At 29.0% G+C, this 19,020-nt stretch overlaps 1 non-coding gene across 1 annotated transcript; it reads right to left on the bottom strand.

Annotated features, from left to right (window-relative positions):
- Window positions 1-2,401: 2,401 nt before the first annotated feature.
- On the bottom strand, window positions 2,402-2,508 carry LOC149519268 (small nucleolar RNA R71). Its single transcript, XR_016341981.1, has one exon. It is a non-coding gene; the product is annotated as a small nucleolar RNA R71 (small nucleolar RNA).
- Window positions 2,509-19,020: the final 16,512 nt, after the last annotated feature.

The following is a 19,020-nucleotide window of genomic DNA, read 5'->3' on the forward strand; positions in this document are numbered from 1 at the left end:
CTCACCTCATTGTAGATATTTTGAAGAGATTTTTTGAGGTTCTATTCACCACTCACTTGCCTATAAATAGGAGTGGAGCCAGCCATTTCATGGAGACTTTAGCTTAGGATTTTATTTTTCTTGTTCTTTAATTTTTGCACTTTCTTTTATTGTATTTTATTTTCTTAGTAACTAAACAATCCTTGATCTTCATGTTTTTCTATTGATTTTGATTGAAATTTTACATTTCCTCAAGTATTTGTTAGTGTTTTTTACGATTTTGGCAATGAAACTTACAAATTTTATTGATTTCTTACTCAAATCTATAGATTTTTTTGTTAATACTCTATTTTATTTTTGAATCTGTCAGTTCTAACCTACCTATATATTTTTATGATATATCATTCAAATCTTACTTCTTTTTGTTCAAATTATTTTGATAGTTTGTTAATCCAATTAGCTAAAATTTATTAAAAATTCAGCCTCAAACTTGCACCACAACATTTTAGATCAATCTTGGAAAATTTGTCTAGATACAAGTGATAGGTGCAGGTCAGATGTGATCATTTCAGTTTGGTGTGGAATTGCTCTCTCCCTGGCAAGTTTTTTTCTTTCTTTTCACTCTAATCCTTAGTTTTACTCGTTTACTTGTTGATTCTTACTTGATTTAGTTTATTTCTTTACATTTTATTGCTATTTCTTACATGATGTTTTGATTTTCCAGATTTTGCACTGTTTTGAAGTTGACTTTGTTGAGCTCATTTCTTTGTTGAATCATGCTATTTTCTTGTTGATTTAGGTAGTTAACTCATAGATCTAGGTTGTTCTAACTTAGATGAAGTTCATTTTGTAGTATATAATTGTAGATGGAATTTTTTATCTTAAAATTCTTGCATTTCTAGTACATACCAACTGCTATTTTTGTTTATTTGTACTATATGTGTATTTTTTTGCATATTTTCTTCTACCATTTGTACTATTCTCCATTGAGTCCTCTACTCTTCCATATGAATTCTAAATTAGGTGTAGATTCATTTGTGTAAAGTAGAAGTCCAAAAGAGTGAAATAAAAAATTAGTTTCCAACTATGGTTATTCTTTGCTTTTCTGGTTTGACATGTTGATTGGTTAAGCTTTCTTCTACATTTCATTCATTTTTTTCCACTTCAAATCAAGTGTTCATACGTGCTATTTATAGGTTGTTTCAAAAGCAGTTTAGACTTAGGAAGTTTTCATATTTAGCTTTCATTTTTATAATGTAGTTTCATGCTCACGTAAATTTTGTAATTGTAGTTTACATGTGATTCACCCATTTTGCATTTTAGTCTAGTTATTATGTATCTTTGCATTTTAGGACTAGTTATAATTTTTCATTTGCATTTTATTCATTATTTTCCATGTCTTGATTTTTTTTAATTGGTTTTAGTTGATTACTTTTATTTTTTTAATATAATTTCAATTAATTTTTGTTATTTGGCATATTAGTTTTTTTTTTATTTGTTAATTTTGACTTAGTTAATTTTTCATTTTCTCATAGATATTCTTTGATTGAATCGATTTTAGTAAGGGTAGGGTGATAACTGCTACTTAGTTTAGGAAGTTCTACCTAATCCCTATAGAATTAACATTCTAACTGAAAGGTCACTATTACTACTTGCCCAGCTTATATACCTACAGATTTTCATATCAAGTTTTTAGCGTCATTACCGAGGATTAGGATTAATTTAAGAGTCCTAGGTTAATATCAATCTTCACCATACTCTTCCATAGATTGGTTCCCTTTAGTGTACATACCTTAGGCTAGAGTTTAGGCTTGCTTTGGTTTTAGGTGTACATATCTTAGGTACCTTTTGTGATCATTTTTTTTCCTTAGCTGTGTATATTTAGGTTTTCATTTTTAAAGTGGTTCATTAGGTATAGTGTTCTTATGACCCATGTATGCACTCAATTAGGAATCATAAGTTGATCCCTTTAGATTTTGAGCTTGGGGCTACTCGTAAGAAGATTAAGAGGGAAAGACAAATCGATCCTACCATCACCATGGTTAAGCAAGACACTAGAACCTTTAGAGATTATACTGTGCCTAATCTTCATGGTTTTCAGCCTAGCATTAGGAGGCCAATGATTCAAGCCAATAATTTTGAGATTAAATCTACATTCATCCAGATGATATAGCAGTTGGTGCAATTTAGTAGTCATTCGAGTAAACATCTAAATGCTCATCTTTGGGATTTTTTAGAGATTTGTGATACATTTAAACAAAATGGTGTTACTAAGGATCCCATTAAGCTTAAGTTATTTCCATTTTCCATTAGAGATAGAGTCAAGAGTTGGTTAGCCTCGATAGCTCTAGATTCCATCACCACTTAAGATGATGTAGTGCAGAAGTTCATGGCTAAATTGTTTCCTCTAACCAAGATAGCCAAGCTTCGGAGTGAGATCAAAACATTTTCCCAACATGACTCGAAAACCTTGTATGAGGAATGGGAAAGTTACAAGGAGCTTCTGAGGTGATGTCTACACCATAGACTACTGAAATGGCTAGAGATTCAAATTTTTTATAATGGGTTAATGCCTAACACTAAGACACTTTTAGGTGCTACATCAAGAGGTGCTTTGATGAGTAAGACTTCTAAAATAACTTATGAGCTTATTAAGGATATGGTGACTAAAAATTGCTAGTGGTCTAATGAAAGATAGCATTCAAGGAAAGCTTTGAAGGTGTATGAGGTTAGTTCACTTACAATGGTTAGTGCTAAGGTAGATTCCCTAAACAAATTTGTAGAATCTTTACATAGTAAAGTTACACCTTTAGAGCTGAGTCCTAGTCATTTTAGGTTTACTTATATCCATAATTCTTTAGCTATGTGTCATGTATGTGGGGTAGAATACCTGGGGGAGTCATGCCCAAGTAGCCACCCAGAAAGTATCCATCATTTATGACGGACCCTTAGGTAACCCAACAACCCCTATGTTTTTATAGATAGCCCAAGTTGAAAGAACAACCTAGTTTAGTCTATCCAGTCTATGTAGGTACCATAGTAGCTTCAACACACTAGACCACCTCACCCCCTGAGTTTGTAGCAATCTATATCATATCAGCAATAACAACACCCATAGTACTACACACCTATACATCCATTTATGCCAACCTTTGAAAAAAAACCCTCAGTCGAAGATCTTTTAGGTATCATGATTAAAACTCAGATCTCATTCATACAAACCTAGAACACTATGTTCCAAAATCAAAACACTATGTTTCAAAACCAATCTATGTTTATAAAGAACTTAGAGAACTCGATTGGTCAATTAATGACCTCTTTAGTACCCGACCATAAGCCACTTTAACCAATAACACACAGGTCAACATTAGGATAGAAGGGAATGAGCACTACAAAATAATCACACTTAGAATTGAGAAGCAATTAGCTAGTGGTCAAGGCCCGATAAGTTCTCAAGATGTGGCAAATAAGGAGTCTGATGATGATGAGCCTAATAGAGACCTAGTTCATGATGAGGGGAAAAAGTAAGAAGAAGGATGAGTGTTTAGTACCTATTCTTACTCAATTACCACATATACCATCCTCTAGTGCCATATTGAGTTCATCTAGGCTTGGTTTTCCCAAAGTTAAGCCACCTAGGCTTTACATTTATTTCCTTCAAAGGCTTGACAAACAGAAGAAAAAGAAGCAATTTTCTAAATTTCTTGAGGTGTTTAAGAAGTTGCATATTAATAGCCATTTGTAAATGCACTTGCACAATGCTTACCCATGCAAAGCTTATGAAGGATATTATCTCTTAAAAGAGGAGATTGGAGGATTACGAGATAATTGTACTTACTAGTGAGTGCACATCAGTGATTTAGAGAAGATTACCTATAAAGCTTAAAGATCCTAGTAGCTTTACCATTTCATGCATTATAGGTAGTATGTCCTTTGACAGAGCATTTTATGACCTAGCTGCTAGCATTAACTTAATGCTTTGGTCCATTTTTCAGAGATTAGGCAAGAAAGGCTAAACCCACCTCAGTTACTCTGTAATTGGCCAACAAGTCACTAAAATATCCTAGAAGAATTATGAAAGATGTCTTGGTTAGGGTAGAGAAATTTATTTTACCTGTTGACTTTGTGGTTCTAGATATGGAGGTGGATCATGAAATCTCGATTATTTTAGGGAGACCTTTTTTAAGCCACTACTAGGACTATAATTGAAGTGTAAAATAAGGAATTGACCATGTGAGTTCAGGATCAGAAGGTCACTTTTTATGTTTTTAAGGCTATCATTCCTTGATGATTTTGATCAATGCTTGAGAGTAAAGATATTTAGTGATATGATTCATGATGTTTTACACCAAAAGCATCCTATCTTTTATTTTGAAGGGTCCCCTATAGTTGAAGAGGTAGAGGACATGGATTTGAATGATGATGATGATGATGATATATTGATATTCTTTACTTTTCGATTTGCACCACCTTTTAGTGTCAAGCATTTAGTTGATCCTGACACTCTCTCTGGAATGATTAGACCTTCAGATTTATATTCATCAGATTATGAGACATTCCAGTTTGATGATACTTATTAGAGTGTGGTGATAATGGTCCAATTGTTATTGATGGGATCTTATTTTTAGTTAATTTATCGATCTTTGAGTAGTTTTAATTTAATCATACCTATCATAATCTTTCTAAGATGGAGAATGTGGATATGTTACAAGAAGGATATGATATGGTTTATGTTGATGATAGACTAGTTTACTGGATACCAAAACCAAAACCCACTTACCTTAGTCCTTTTAGGTGCGAGGCTGAGGGTTTTCTTAAGAAGTTTACTACTACTCCTGCTTTCCCACATAATCCACCATTGGACCATATTTATGATGAGATGGTAAAGTGAAAGGCCTCAAAATGCTTGGATTTAAAAATTAAGTGTGGAGTGATTACTATAAAGCTATAAGATTGAGTTTGTTCTAATAGTCTAACTTTCAACTTTAAGTAAAACACTTCTTGGGAAGCAACCCAACCTTTACATTTCATGTTTTGTTTTCATATATTTTGCTTATCTTTTCTTGTATATATTGATGTAGATTTTTTGTAGTGGTTTTTTTTTTGTTTGTTTTGTAGTTTGAACAAAAACTTGAAATGGATACACTAGTTTGGCCAAAGCTTAAATGGATGATTCAATCATCATTCCTCTATGATGATAGGGGGAGTTTCCTTATTCCTCTCTTTTGTGCTTTATTGCTTCATGCTTACACATTGAGAACAATGTGCTATTTAAGTTTCGGGTTATGGGAAAATTGCTCAAATTTTGAAAATTTTTTTTATAATTTTCCTTGATTTTTGCCTTGAAATTAAGCTTGACTAGTGGTAGGTTGAATTATTGTTATAACTTCTTTGATTAGTTCTTCATGAAGCCAATGATAGATAGTAATTGATAATGAATATAGAGCTTTAATATTATGTGAAATATGAGATGATACTTAGGTTTAGTGAATTCTTAGTTATGGTATTCATTTTAAAATGATGCTTTTGCACATTGAAATGCATTTTTTTATCTAGTATTGATTATGTGAGCATGGGATTTTTTTTTTTTGCATTGGTCTTTAAAGTTGTGTTTCATGATTCTAGAATTTGTTTTGATCATTTTTTGAGGCAAAATCCTAGAGGACACATGATTAAGGAAATGAGACAAGCCATCTTTGGATCGATTGAGGCTTTCGAGCTAGCCATGATATAATATTTCCATAGTCACCCCATTTGAGCCTTATGATATCTTTTTCTTTGTTTTGAAATCACATTACAAGCCTATAGTTTTATTTTGTTTATTTTCTATTTTTTTGGTCCCTTACCTTACATGCATTAGGGCATTCATGTACATTTGCAAGCTATGCATTATTAAGGAGGAAAGGTGAAGCGTGGAAAAAGAATGAGAAATTAAAAAGAAAAAGTCAAACTTGCACAAGAAAAGAAAAGAAAATTTGAAAAAGAAAAAATTGTGACATATAAAACAAAAACAAAAACAAAAAGAGAAGAAAAACAAAAGAGAAATAGGCAAAATCAAAGTTTAGGGTTGATTTTTTAGTCAAGTTTACTTTCTTACCCTAAGAGCTCAATCATGAAGACTCCTTGACATATAATGCATTGTTAGGGCACTTAAACCTAAATGACTTTTATCATACCTTGACCCTAGCCTTACATTGCTAACTTAATAAAGTCGTAAATGGTCATTAGTTATATCTCTATCTACATTAGTGGAGAAAGATGTGATAAGCAAACTTTTGGAACATGAGCATGCTTTATTGATCTTTGTTATTAAATTTTTATGTTTTGCATAACATTACTAGATTTTATGCAAGGATGTGTGAGAGGTGTTGCTTGCTTGTGGAACAATAGTTAGGAATGATCTTAGCCTAAGTAGATTATTGTATATTAACACTTGCTCATAATTTTACTTTAGTTAAATCCATTGATCAATCCAAAAGGCATTCATATGGAATGAGGCATTAACAGTCTATAATGATTCTTGCTCAATCTTATTTTGGTTGAGGACAAGCAAAAGTTTAAGTTTGGGGGTTTGATTGCAATAAAATTATAGTATTTTCACGCTCATTTTTAGTACAATTTTACTTATATTTTGGCTTATTTCTTAGGATTTTTGGCAAAATTGCTCCTAATTGCACACTAATCTCATGTGTGGGTATAAATGAAGAAAATGAGAAATTTTGGTCAAATTTGATACATTTTGAAGGATATTTAGTGCAAAATTATGCTATTGGCCTAAACTAGTGTCAATATGCAACATTGACACTTAGAGAGTTTTCTTGATTTTTCTTACTTGATTTTTTAGTATTATTTTCATAGTTTATTTTAATAAAATGGATGATAAAAATATTCATAGAATGTTAGGAAATTTTGCAAAAAAAAAAAGAGATACATGAAATATGCAAGAAGGACGTTGGTGCATGGTGGTTGGTGCATAGTGGTTGGTGCATGTGGAAGAGCACTGAAATTTCAAAGTGTTTCAATTTGGTTGAAGCGCACCAATTAAAAGGGCTGATGTGGCACTTTCAAGAGCTTTTATTGGTCATTAAATTGACTTAATGGACCACCCATTACACATAAAAGAAAAGCTTGCAAAGTGTTGAAGAAAAAGCCAAACAACCATGCTTCAAGGGCAGAAGCAAGGAAGAAAAAAGTCTCTAGAAGCTCATCTCATTATAGATATTTTAGAGAGATTTTTTGAAGCACCATTCACACTCAGCTACCTATAAATAGAAGTGGAGCCAGCCACTAGGAGACTTAGATTGGGATTTTATTTTTCTTGTTCTTTAATTTCTGCATTTTACTACATTTTATTTTCTTAGCAACCAAACAACCCTTAATCTTCATGTTTTTCTATTGATTTTGATTGACATTTTACACTCCTAAAGTATTTTTCAGTGTTCTTTACGATTTTGGCAATGAAACTTGCAAATTTTATTGATTTCTAATCTATCTTTGAATCTACTAATTCTAACCTACGTGTGATTTTTTTATGTTATCTCATTCAAATCTTACTTGTTTTTGCTCAATTTTTTTTTTGTAATTTCTAATCCAATTAGGTAAAACATATTAAAAATTTTTTTCAAAATTGCACTACAAAGTTTTAAAGCAATCTTGGAAGATTCGTCTGGATGCAAGTGATGGGTGCAAACTTGATGTGATCATTCAAGTTTGGCATGGAACCACTCTCTCCTTGGTGAGTTTTTTTTCTTTCTTTTCACTCTAAATCCTTATTTTCCTTGTTTACTTATTTATTCTTACTTGATTCCATTTATTTCTTTCCATTTCATTATATTTTGGATTATTTTCTTAGATGATGTTTTGATTTTGCATATTTTGCACTGTTTTGAAGTTGATTTTGTTGAGCTAATTTCTTTATTGAATCATGCTATTTTCTTGTTGATTTAGGTAGTTAACTTATAGATCTAGGTTGTTCTAGCTTAGATGAAGATCATTTGCAGTATATAATTATAGATGGAATTTTTTCTCTTGATATTCTTGCATTTCCATTTCATGCCAGCAACTATTTTAGTTTTTTTGTATTGTTTGTGTAATTTTGTGCATATTTTCTTCTACCATTTAATTCTTCATTTAGTCCTCTACTCTTCCGTATGAATTCCAGATTAGGTGTAGATTCATTGTGCAAATAAGAAGTCCAAAATAGTGAAATAAAAAATTAGTTTCTAGCTATGGTTATTCCTTGCATTTCTAGTTTGATGTGTTGATTGGTTAAACTTCCTTCTACATTCCATTCATTTTTTTCCACTTTAGATCAAGTGTTCATACATGCTATTTAGGGGTTGCTTCAAAACCAGTTTAGGGTTAGGAAGTTTTCGTATTTAGCTTTCATTTCCATAATGTAGTTTCATGCTCACGTAAATTTTACAATTATAGTTTACATGTGATTTGCACATTTTGCATTTTAGTCTAGATATTATGTATCTTTGCATTTTAGAACTAGTTATACTTTTTCATTTGCATTTTATTCATTATTTTCCATGTTTTTGATTTTTTTTACTTGGTTTTAGTTGATTACTTGTATTTTTTTAGTAGAATTTCAATTAATTTTTGTTATTTGGCATATTAATTTTTTTTATCTGTTAATTTTGCCTTAGTTAATTTTTCATTTTTCCATGGATATTCTTTGATTCAAAAAACTTTAGTAAGAGTAGGGTGATAATTGGTACTTAGTTTAGGAAGTTCTACCTAATCCTTGTAGGATTAACATTTCGACCAAAAGGTCACTCTTTTTACTTATTTGGCTTGTATACTTGCAGATTTTTCGTATCACCTAATGAATTTGGGTGTTCATATGATCAATGTACATCTATCTTCCTTGACTTTTGGCTTTCCATCATTTTTTAGTTTTTCTATCCTGGTTATACAAATAGTTCCACTCTGCTTCCCTTTTTCACTGTTGTTTGTGCATCAATGCAATGTAAGCCTTATTTGTTGTAATTCTTATCTCAAGCCTTTGAATTCTTGTGCTGGATTCTAGAAATGCATTGTGGGTTTTAACAACTGATCATTGGGTTGCATAAAACTAGAAGGGTTATGGTTCCATACTTGGTTGTAAAAATTGTTTTTTTTCTTTAACTTCCATTGATTCGAAATATTCTCTAAATCTAGCACATCATTTCATCTCAAATCCAAATGAACTATCTCCAAGTGACTTGAAACATACCCATCTTTCAAACAATCCCATTCTACTTGTTACTTATTCTTAGACTACTCATCGACTTCCCAAAATGACTTGCTAACAAAAGAACCTATTCGTGACCCTTGAAATTCAATGAAAATCTCCATGGGTAAGTTATCTAAAATGAATGTTTTTGATGCTTTATGTCAAAAAAATGACGCATGCAACAAACAAAAGGAAATGTAAAGGAAAAAAATAGAAAAATTAGAAAAAGGGAAAACTTATAAATGCAAATGCTACTCAAGAAAGCAAATTGATGTTTCTAAACAACTTTCCTCTTTCCTTCTTTTTTCTTTTTTCCCTTTCCTTTTTTCTTTTCTTTCCTTTATTTTATGTTTTTTTTTCTTTTTTTAACAAAGATTGTTACTCTTAGTGATTTTCTCTTTTCATTTTTCCTTTTTTTTTATCATTATTATTATTAAAAGCAACATAAACAAATCAACATGATTAACAATATTAATAGAAAATCAAATGAGAAAGGTAAGAGTGTTCCTTTATGTGACTTATTTTGGTTAATTTCTAGAGAGAGGATATGGCATGGCTCTACCTAAGGTTGGTTACCTAAAGTTCACCATATGTTGGGTTAGGGAATTTATGCGTCTAAAGTTTTCCAAATTGTTTTTCACATCATCATCCATCATAGACTAATGAGGCACCCCGATCCTCACCCATTATAGACTATGAATGAAAAATGGTTCAATCTAAGTGAAAGTGTTTCATTAGCCATTATGGAGGTATTCAGCTCATGAGAGTGTAGCTACTTTACTTCCTCCTAAAAAGGGTTAGAGTTAGGGTATAGAGCTTATACATGCATTGCAAACTAAGTGTGTGCAATGGAGCATGCAAACCTTTGACATTCTACTAAGATACCCCCATTCTAAATGCTTTAAAATTTATTAAAAATGACATAAATAACAACAGTTTAAAACACATGACATGATTGAAATATGCATGAAATGTGTAACATTTTTTATTTTTCAAATTTAATGATCTTTGGAAACAAGGAAATTGAAGTCAAAACATTTTTTTCATTCGTTTGATTTATTATTATTTTTTAGGAAAACAAGGAAACTAAAATTAAGGAATTAAGATGAAACACTAACTAGGACCATTAAACCGAAACTTAGAATACCATGTTATCAATTTTTGGTTTAACTCCCTAAAAACAAAATCCCTAATGGAGTCATTAAGCTGTCACAATGTGCAAGTTCGAGAATCCAACTATTGGATATGGAAAAACAAAAAGAAAAGCAATTTTTGAAAAATATCAAAACTAAGGAATTACCACCAATCTTTTTTAAGGTGTGATTAGCCACCCAAAAAGTTTATCATTTTAATAAAACATTAAAATGAATTTTAAAGTTTATTAAAAAAATATTTTTGATAAACAAAAACAAAATTAGGCTCGAAAGTTAGTTACATGTGAGGAAGAATTAGCAGCCCTAACGTCTATTAAAAAAGGTACCAATTGATTGCATGTTATCCTTGAGTTTTAGTAAAAAAATGGTCTTAAATTTGATGTTTACAAATTAATTCCATAATTTTATTTGTTCATTTCAAAAATTGAGTCTTTTAGAATCTATGTTTTTGAAAATAAATCATTTTTATTTCTAACTTCTTTGAAAAAAAAAATGAAAGCAATCATTTTTGGATCAAGATGAAGAGCCCTAAGTATTAAAACATTTCCTACACTCCCATATATTTAGGCAAAGTTTGAAAAATGTCCCTAACTTTAGGAGTTTTCTAAATACCCCTACAAAAACCAAGATAATATTTTACATAAATGATAATCATTGAGAATTCTCCTATATCTAAGTCAGATCTCAAAGGTTATTTTTACTTAAAATATTACCTTATTTTATTATTCTTTGAAAGCTTCTCTTGTAACACTTTATTTATAAAACATGTGAATGACATGCATGAAGATATGTTTTATGAATAACAGTCAAAACAAGAATAACAAATGCAAATACATGAATGAAATTATAATTCAAGGATGCATGTGACAAATATATTTTAAATGAAATGCAAATGCATGAAGATGGATCAAGAGTTTGGGGTTGATTCGAGATTTAGGGTCTAGAGTAAGGTTAAGGTTTACATTCGAGTTTGAGGGTTTGTGATTTGGTTTAAGGTTTGGCTAGGATTTAGGGTTTAGTTAGGGTTTAGGTTTGGGTTTGAAGGATTGGGGTTTTGTTTTAGGTTTGGTTAAGGTTTAGGTTCAAGTTTAAGGGATTGGGGTTTCGTTTTAGGTTTGGTTAGGTCTTTGGTATAGGTTTGAGGTTTTAGGGTTTGGGTTCAATTTAAGGTCTAGGTTAGAGTTTGGGTTCGAGTATAAGGGTTTGGGGTTTGGTTAGGGTTTAGGTTCAATTTGTGTTTGGTTTAGAGATTATTTAATGTTTAAAGTTTATGGTTTGGGTTTTGTTTCGGGGTTTAGGGTTTGTATTTGGGGTTTAGGGTTTAGGGGTTTAGTTTAGATTTAGGGATCTGGTTGGGGTTTAGGGTTTTGGATGAGGGTTAAGGGTTTACATAAGGAATGCATTTAACAAGATAACCATGATGTTGATGTAAAAGTGTAATCTTTAATGCATGAAATGAGAATAAAATTGGAAACCAAAACTTAAGCATATTCACAAACACATCATAAATTAGCATGTATGCAACAAACCTAGCCAAAATAAAATCGAACACCAACTGTTCAAAGGGGAATAAAAGTTTGGCCAAGCCATGGTTCTGAGTTTGATTGAAACCTTCAAGGCCATTTTAAGCTCCGATTGTGTTGGCCACTCAAATAGAACAATGTTTCCACCATTTTGCTTTAAATCAAACACATGCAAAACAAAGTAAAATTTACTAGAAAGTTTTCTAACTCAACACTTTTATTCTTTGAAAATTTTATCAAACAAATAGAAAACATAGAAATTTAACCAAAGACATAAGCAAACAAGCATGAAAATGTCAATTTTTTAGCTAAGAGATTTATTAGAGGTCTCAACCAAGCAATAGGAATGCCAAGTTGAAAGCCTCTCATAGCTTAACCATAATCAGTCCAATATTCTTTTTAGCAAAGACATGCATCAAATATTTAAAAACTTATCAATGAAGGTATTTTATTACCAAAGGATTTTCAACAAACATATAATAAACTACTAAAAAGGAAAGCATTAGAAACATACATACTGACCAAAAACAACACACAATCCATAAAAATAGTAAACTAGCATGGAAAAAATATTCAATACAACCACATTCTCATTAATATACATTAATAAAAGCAAGTGAAACATGGAAATGAACCCAAGGGAGATTCGGCCATGGTATAGAAAGGTTAGGTTGAACCTCCTATAGGCCTCTAATGGTGGAATTTTGCTATTCCTTTATCCTTTTCACTTCAAACCATATTATTGGCTTAGTTGGTTGACTTTAATGGATCAAGCTTGGAGTTATGGAGGAAAACAACCATGGAGAAGGTTGTTCCTCTTTGGAAAATTACAAAAATCAAAGAAAACTAATATGGAAAAGCATAGAAACTGACATGAAAATGCATTAAGAGGAAAATAGAATTATACCTTCCAAAACTTCTTTTAAAAATTTTTTCCCTTTTTTTTATCTCCTTTTTTCATGCCACCAATATCACTACCTCTGCTCTTTTTCTAGCCTTAAATGATGAATAAAAAAGCCATGCAAATGTATATTAGCCCTTAATCATTTCATTATCCAATGGCTCATGCTATTTTTCAAGTTTATTCAACAAGTAACTACCTTTCACTCTTAAATCTAAGCTTTTGAAAGATCAATGGTCCATGATGAAATCAGCACAAATTATAGCTTTTAGTGCAACTGTAATAGTGAGAAAAGACTATTTTGCCTCAATTAAAAGTTGGACTTTTATGTGATTTCCTTGGAAACCTATGATATCTTCTTTGTTTTTGTGATTTTAATGCACTAAGAATCACAAAATAATACCTAACCATGATCTAAAGCTTTTTATGAAAAACCAACCTCAAGAATGTCAAATTATGAAAATACCCCTAAAGGGCATTCTGATAATTTTATACGTTTTGAGGTATGATGAAGGTTTTTAATGCACTAAAAATCATAAAATAATATTAAAACATGGCTTTTCGTAAAAAATCAATCTCAAGAAGGTCAAATTATGAAAGTACACCCAAAGGGTATTTTGATATTTTCATACTTTTTGAGATGCAATCAAGGTTTTTAATGCACTAAAAATTATAAAATAATATCAAAACATAAAGTAGAGCTTTTCACAAAAAAATGACTTCAAGAAGGTCAAATTATGAAAATAGCCTTAAAGGGTATTTTCATAATTTAACACCTTTTAAGGTGTGATCAAGGTCTTAATGCCCCAAGAATCATAAAATAATGTTAAAACATGATTTTGGAGCTTTTTGCAAAAAATTGATCTTAGAAGGTCAAATTAGAAAAATACCCCTAAGGTGTATTTTGGTATTTTCACAACTTTTGAAGTGCGATCAAGGGTTTTTAATGCATCAAATTCATAAATTGATGTTGAAACATGATTTGCTAGTCTTCACAAAAAATCAACTTACAGAAGATTAAATTACGAAAATATCCCTAAAATAGTGTTTGGTTTGCAAAATCTAAGATTCCAAAAGAAAGTGTGATTCCTTGAGAAAGTGCAATCTGGGGTTTTTTTTTCTTTTAAGGGCATCCCATGTTTAGATTCATTCCTTTGGTTGGGAGGAATCCATGTATATTAATTCCTATATAATTACCATAATCTCCTTAACATATGTGATGGCAACTTTTCATTTTATGTTATTAATAATAAATACTCAAACAACAAATGATGTCTTTTGTAGCAAAAAAAACCCAAATATTTTATTTGATTATTGTTTTTATTTATAAAATATCATCAATTAATGCATTTGGCACTTTGTACGCTTTAATTGATAGGATTATTTGAGGTGTTTCTATACAAAAATGTCTTAAATGATATTTTTATTTTTATGATCCTTTAATTAAAAAATAAAATAATTATTTAAGGCATTTTTTGTATAAAAATACCTTAAATAATCTTTTCTTTAAAAAATAAAAGGTGTTTTTTAAAATAAAATTATTATTTAAGGCATTTTATTTAAGGCTTAAATAATCCTTTCATAAAAAAAATAAAAGGCATTTTTTAAAATAAAATTATTTAAGGCATTTTTAGGACACAAACATCATAATTGATGATCATTTAAGGTGTTTTTATACAAAAAAAAATCTTAAATTATCATTAATTATGGCATTTTCTTAATCCAAATGCCTTATACTCAGCCTTTTTATGTTAACAAGGCAGGAAGTGATTAATGTGATCAGTCCTAAAAAATTCATTTACACTATTAATAATTAATTATTAATATCCTCATTCCTATCATACTCCAATTGGCCCTTTTTTTGTTCTCCCACCCTTCATTGTCTGTTGCCAAAATTCCATAACTCCCTCCTACCTTAATTTCTCTTTTTTTTTTTTGGTTTAATAAGGAAAAAAGAACCACCAAAAACAAATAAACAAGAGAATGATACATGCTAATTAGAAAAAAAGTTAATATAATTAAAAAAATTCTCTAAATTTTATATTTTTATAACTTTTTATATTTTTCATTTACTTAAATAATTTTTATATTTTATTTATTATTCAAATAAATATTTATAATTTAATTTGTATTTAAATTAATTTTTAATTTATATTTAAAAAAATAATTAACATTAATTAATATTTTATTTGACATAAAAACTTATTTTGTTACAAATTAAAAATAATGATTTATTTAAATACAATAAAAGTATAAAAATTTATTTAAATAAAATGTTAAAATTTAAAGGCTCAAACAATGAATTTTAGTGATAAATAAAGGCATTAAAATAATCTATAATATATTTGTGCAATTTTCATTGTTAGAAGCAATATTTAAAAAATTGGATTTGAAATTGAATGTATAAAAGCGCTATCCCCATTCAATTAATTCAACTGACATCCAATCTAAAGAAAATTTTAGAATTAAATGTTGATTTTAGTATTTAATAAGTATTAAATATAATAATTATTTAACAAAAATATGTATTGATTCAATGACATGTTCTTTAATGTAAAAACAAAAAATTAAGTCCAAATCTTAATTTTTCATAAATTATTTAAATAATAAAAAATAATGCTAAGAAAAAATTCAAATAATCAACTGATCCAATTCAATCATTTTAATCAAAGATTATTTCATTAAAAATTAAAATTAAAAATAAGAGATATTTTTTAAAATAAAATTATTGTTTAAGGTGTAACTGTAAATAAAATGGCCTAAATAATCCTATTATAAAAAATTAAATAATCCTATTAAATAATTGTTGCAATGATTATTTAAGGCATTTTTAGGACATAAATGCCATATTTGATGATCATTTAAGGCATATCTAGGGGAAATACCATAAAAGATCATCAATTATGGCATTTCTTTAACTTAAACGCCTTAAATGATGGATTATTTAAGGCATTTTTTCATGCCAAATGTCATTAATTGCAACATAAAAAAAAATTAGTAGCAAAAACCTACAACTGAGTTATAGTCATTTCCAAATATGCTTTTCAAAAGGGTAATGGTTATTTTATAATTTTTTTTATTCATGTCAAATTTGGAAATAAGGTAACTTTCAAATACCACAGGGAGAGGTGGATTTCTGACTCCAAGACTTAGGTATTATTGAAAATCTATCACTTTACCCCATAATTGGATTACCCTAAACTAAACATGTGAATGAAATACTTACCATCAGGATTCCTGGGGAAAATTTATGGATTCCCGTGAACCAAATGCCCCCTAAAAGGTATTCTGACCTTATTAATCACATTCAATTGTGAAATCTAAGAATTGACCCAAGTTCGATCTAGTTTGACTAATCTTGATCAAGTTTGACTTTTTTGACTAAGTTTGATCAAGTTTGACCATAGGGCATTTGGGTTAAATTGATTCGAAATTCAATTTTGAAAATTTTTTCACGTTAAGAAATGTTGAATTTAAACTAGTTGAATTTTAAAAACCTTACAACTAGCTAGAATTTGTCCAAACAAAATTAGGTGTCCATAGCTAGTAGGCCATTACTTAGAAACAAAATGAAAAGTTGAGTTTGGCTGAATGGGCTCAAACTAGAATTTATGTTCTAGAAAATTATGAAAAGATCAAAGAATTTGTCAAGTGATCTAACCTTTGTAGTTAGTTATTATGTAATTTGTTTATCATTTATATTTTTTTCTAAATATCTACATGTATTTTATTTCTTATAAAATGTGAAGCATGCATAAGGAAAAACTTAAGAGGGCAAATCCTAGAAATGTAGAAAAAAGACACACAAAAGAGTTTCATAAGTGGTATAAAAAATATATAAGTATTGAATATGTTTCTAAATATCAGTTTTTAATAACCAACTTTGGATATTTAATGATTATCATTTATCACAGGTCATTCAATTGCATGATGAAGGAAATGAATTGGTTAATGATCAATTACTAAATCCGGCTCTTGGGTTTGATAAATGAGTTTTTTGCTACATTAGCTTCCTTATCAATGGTTGGAGGTTTAAAACAAAACTTGCAATTGAAATCACAAAATAGTAGAATTCTTGTGCAAGGGGATGACAATGCAAGTGACTTAGATTATTTTGGTGTGTTAATAGACATCACATAATTAAATTATCCTAAAGAAAATAGTTTCATTCATTTAAGGGTGATTGATGGGATATGTATCACAAAGGAGGATTTAAAAAAGGTAAGTTTGGGTTTCTTAAGGTCAATGTGACTCATAAGTTGAAAACTATTGTACCATATGTTTTAGCTTTTAATTAAACAAGTTTATTCTATAAAAGATATTAAAGATACCAATTAACTATTTATGGTAAAGACAAAACCTTGTAATTATTTGATTTTCCTTTTGAAAATTAGAAGATAAGCTATGCTAAAGAAATGAGAAGTTAGGTTTCAGATTCTATGAATCTAATATGGAGGACGATGGTGATAATATGATATCTTTGTACATGCTTGAATTAGCTAATACAAATGTTAAAGGAAGTCCATTAAATCTTGTTATGTTCAGTGTTGTAAAAGAAGATGATGAACCTGATCATGATGAATTTATTGTTGTTGATGACGATGATGAGATAAATTTAATCAGTGAAGTTGAAATTGATGATGATGATAATTAAAATAATTATTATAATTTATTTTTTTACTTTTAGATCGAGACTTTTGTTTAAGTACAAAAATTTTTATTGATTATAAATCTTTATTTTGTATATTTTCTTTCAATATTCTATCAAATTTATGTTACATTTTGTAAATATATATTAACTAGTCGTTTTGATGCATTCATAGAAACAAAAAGTTTCCCCTTCCTCTCATTAGCAACTCTTATTAATGCCACATCAATAAAATCCCACTTACATTCTTTGTTAAAATTTCAATTAACATAACTTTTTTATTTAACTCGATGTTCTAAAACAAAATAACATCTAATAGAAAGAATAAATCAAGCAATCAACCACCTTGAAAATAATTAAGTAGTAAAAATAAAGGGAATAATAAACAAAATAAAGAGATGAACTTTTACCATTTTGAAAAAAATGTCTAGCTGAAATTTGGGTATTCTAGAAAGCTTCTAAGAAATAGTGTCACCAATCTCTAACAAAACGAAAACGATAATTGCCTGCACAAGTTTTTTTTTTTCAATTTTGATCAATGTCATATTTTTTTTTATCTATAAATCTCAAACTCTTTTTCACAGGAAACAAAAAAAATGAATAACAAAAAAGAAACCTTAGTTTTCAAATGGTGATGTTGAAGTATAACAAGTATTTTTGTAATCCCTTCTTTGCAGTCAAACCATTTTTCTTTTTAGCTGATTACTCTTCCTAGCACCTGGTTCTACCTTCAATATATGTTTTTAGTTTCTATTTGAATCTCAAGCAGTCTGATATTTTCCAACAAAAAACATATAGATAAAATTTTTTAATCAACAATTTCGCATCTAGCTTAGGGTATATATTATTTCTCCATTTTATCCTTTCATAGTTTAGGCTACTCGACTATTGTATACAAGCTTTTAGGCTATTCTTTATGTATGGTTGGGGGTATTTTGGAAAGAAAAAAGACAGCAAGTTTAGAAAGTTTTTAACATTTTTGAATCTGTAGTTATGTTTGTTTTACTTAGGGAATTAAACTTCACTTTTTCTAATCTATTTTTTGTATTATATATAGTTACTAGCTTGTTACCCATACAATGCACGATTTATCTTTATTTTTTTAAATGTGTTTAAATATATAAATTAATGTTATTTATTCCTTTAGATGTTAAATATATATAAATTAAAAATAATATACTTAAGATATCAAAACATAATAAAATTAAAATTTTTAATTAAAAATTCAAAAATTCAAAACACATAATAGTATTTAAGGCAAATAAAATATCCAAAAGATTTATACATAAATAATATTATCGAGTATACCAATAAAATATTAAATTGAAAACTAAAAGTTTCATCACTTCATAGTGCATTTCATATATAAAAAAGTTATAAAAATATAATAAAAAATTTTGTGCATTCCACAAGTTAAAAAGTATTTCTTAGCAAGTATAAAGGTTAAAAAATAAAGAAATAGAATTAAAATTGAGAGTATAGTTAAAGAATAAATTATCTTCTAATGTATGTGATATTTGGTCTTTTTAAATTTAAAAATAATAAAAAAATAAAAAATTATTATAAAATCTCTAAAAATAAAAATTATATTT

Source organism: Durio zibethinus, chromosome 4, assembly GCF_047325235.1.
Source record: "Durio zibethinus cultivar Kanyao isolate XHJ-2024 chromosome 4, ASM4732523v1, whole genome shotgun sequence".
Classification (NCBI taxonomy): domain Eukaryota; kingdom Viridiplantae; phylum Streptophyta; class Magnoliopsida; order Malvales; family Malvaceae; genus Durio; species Durio zibethinus.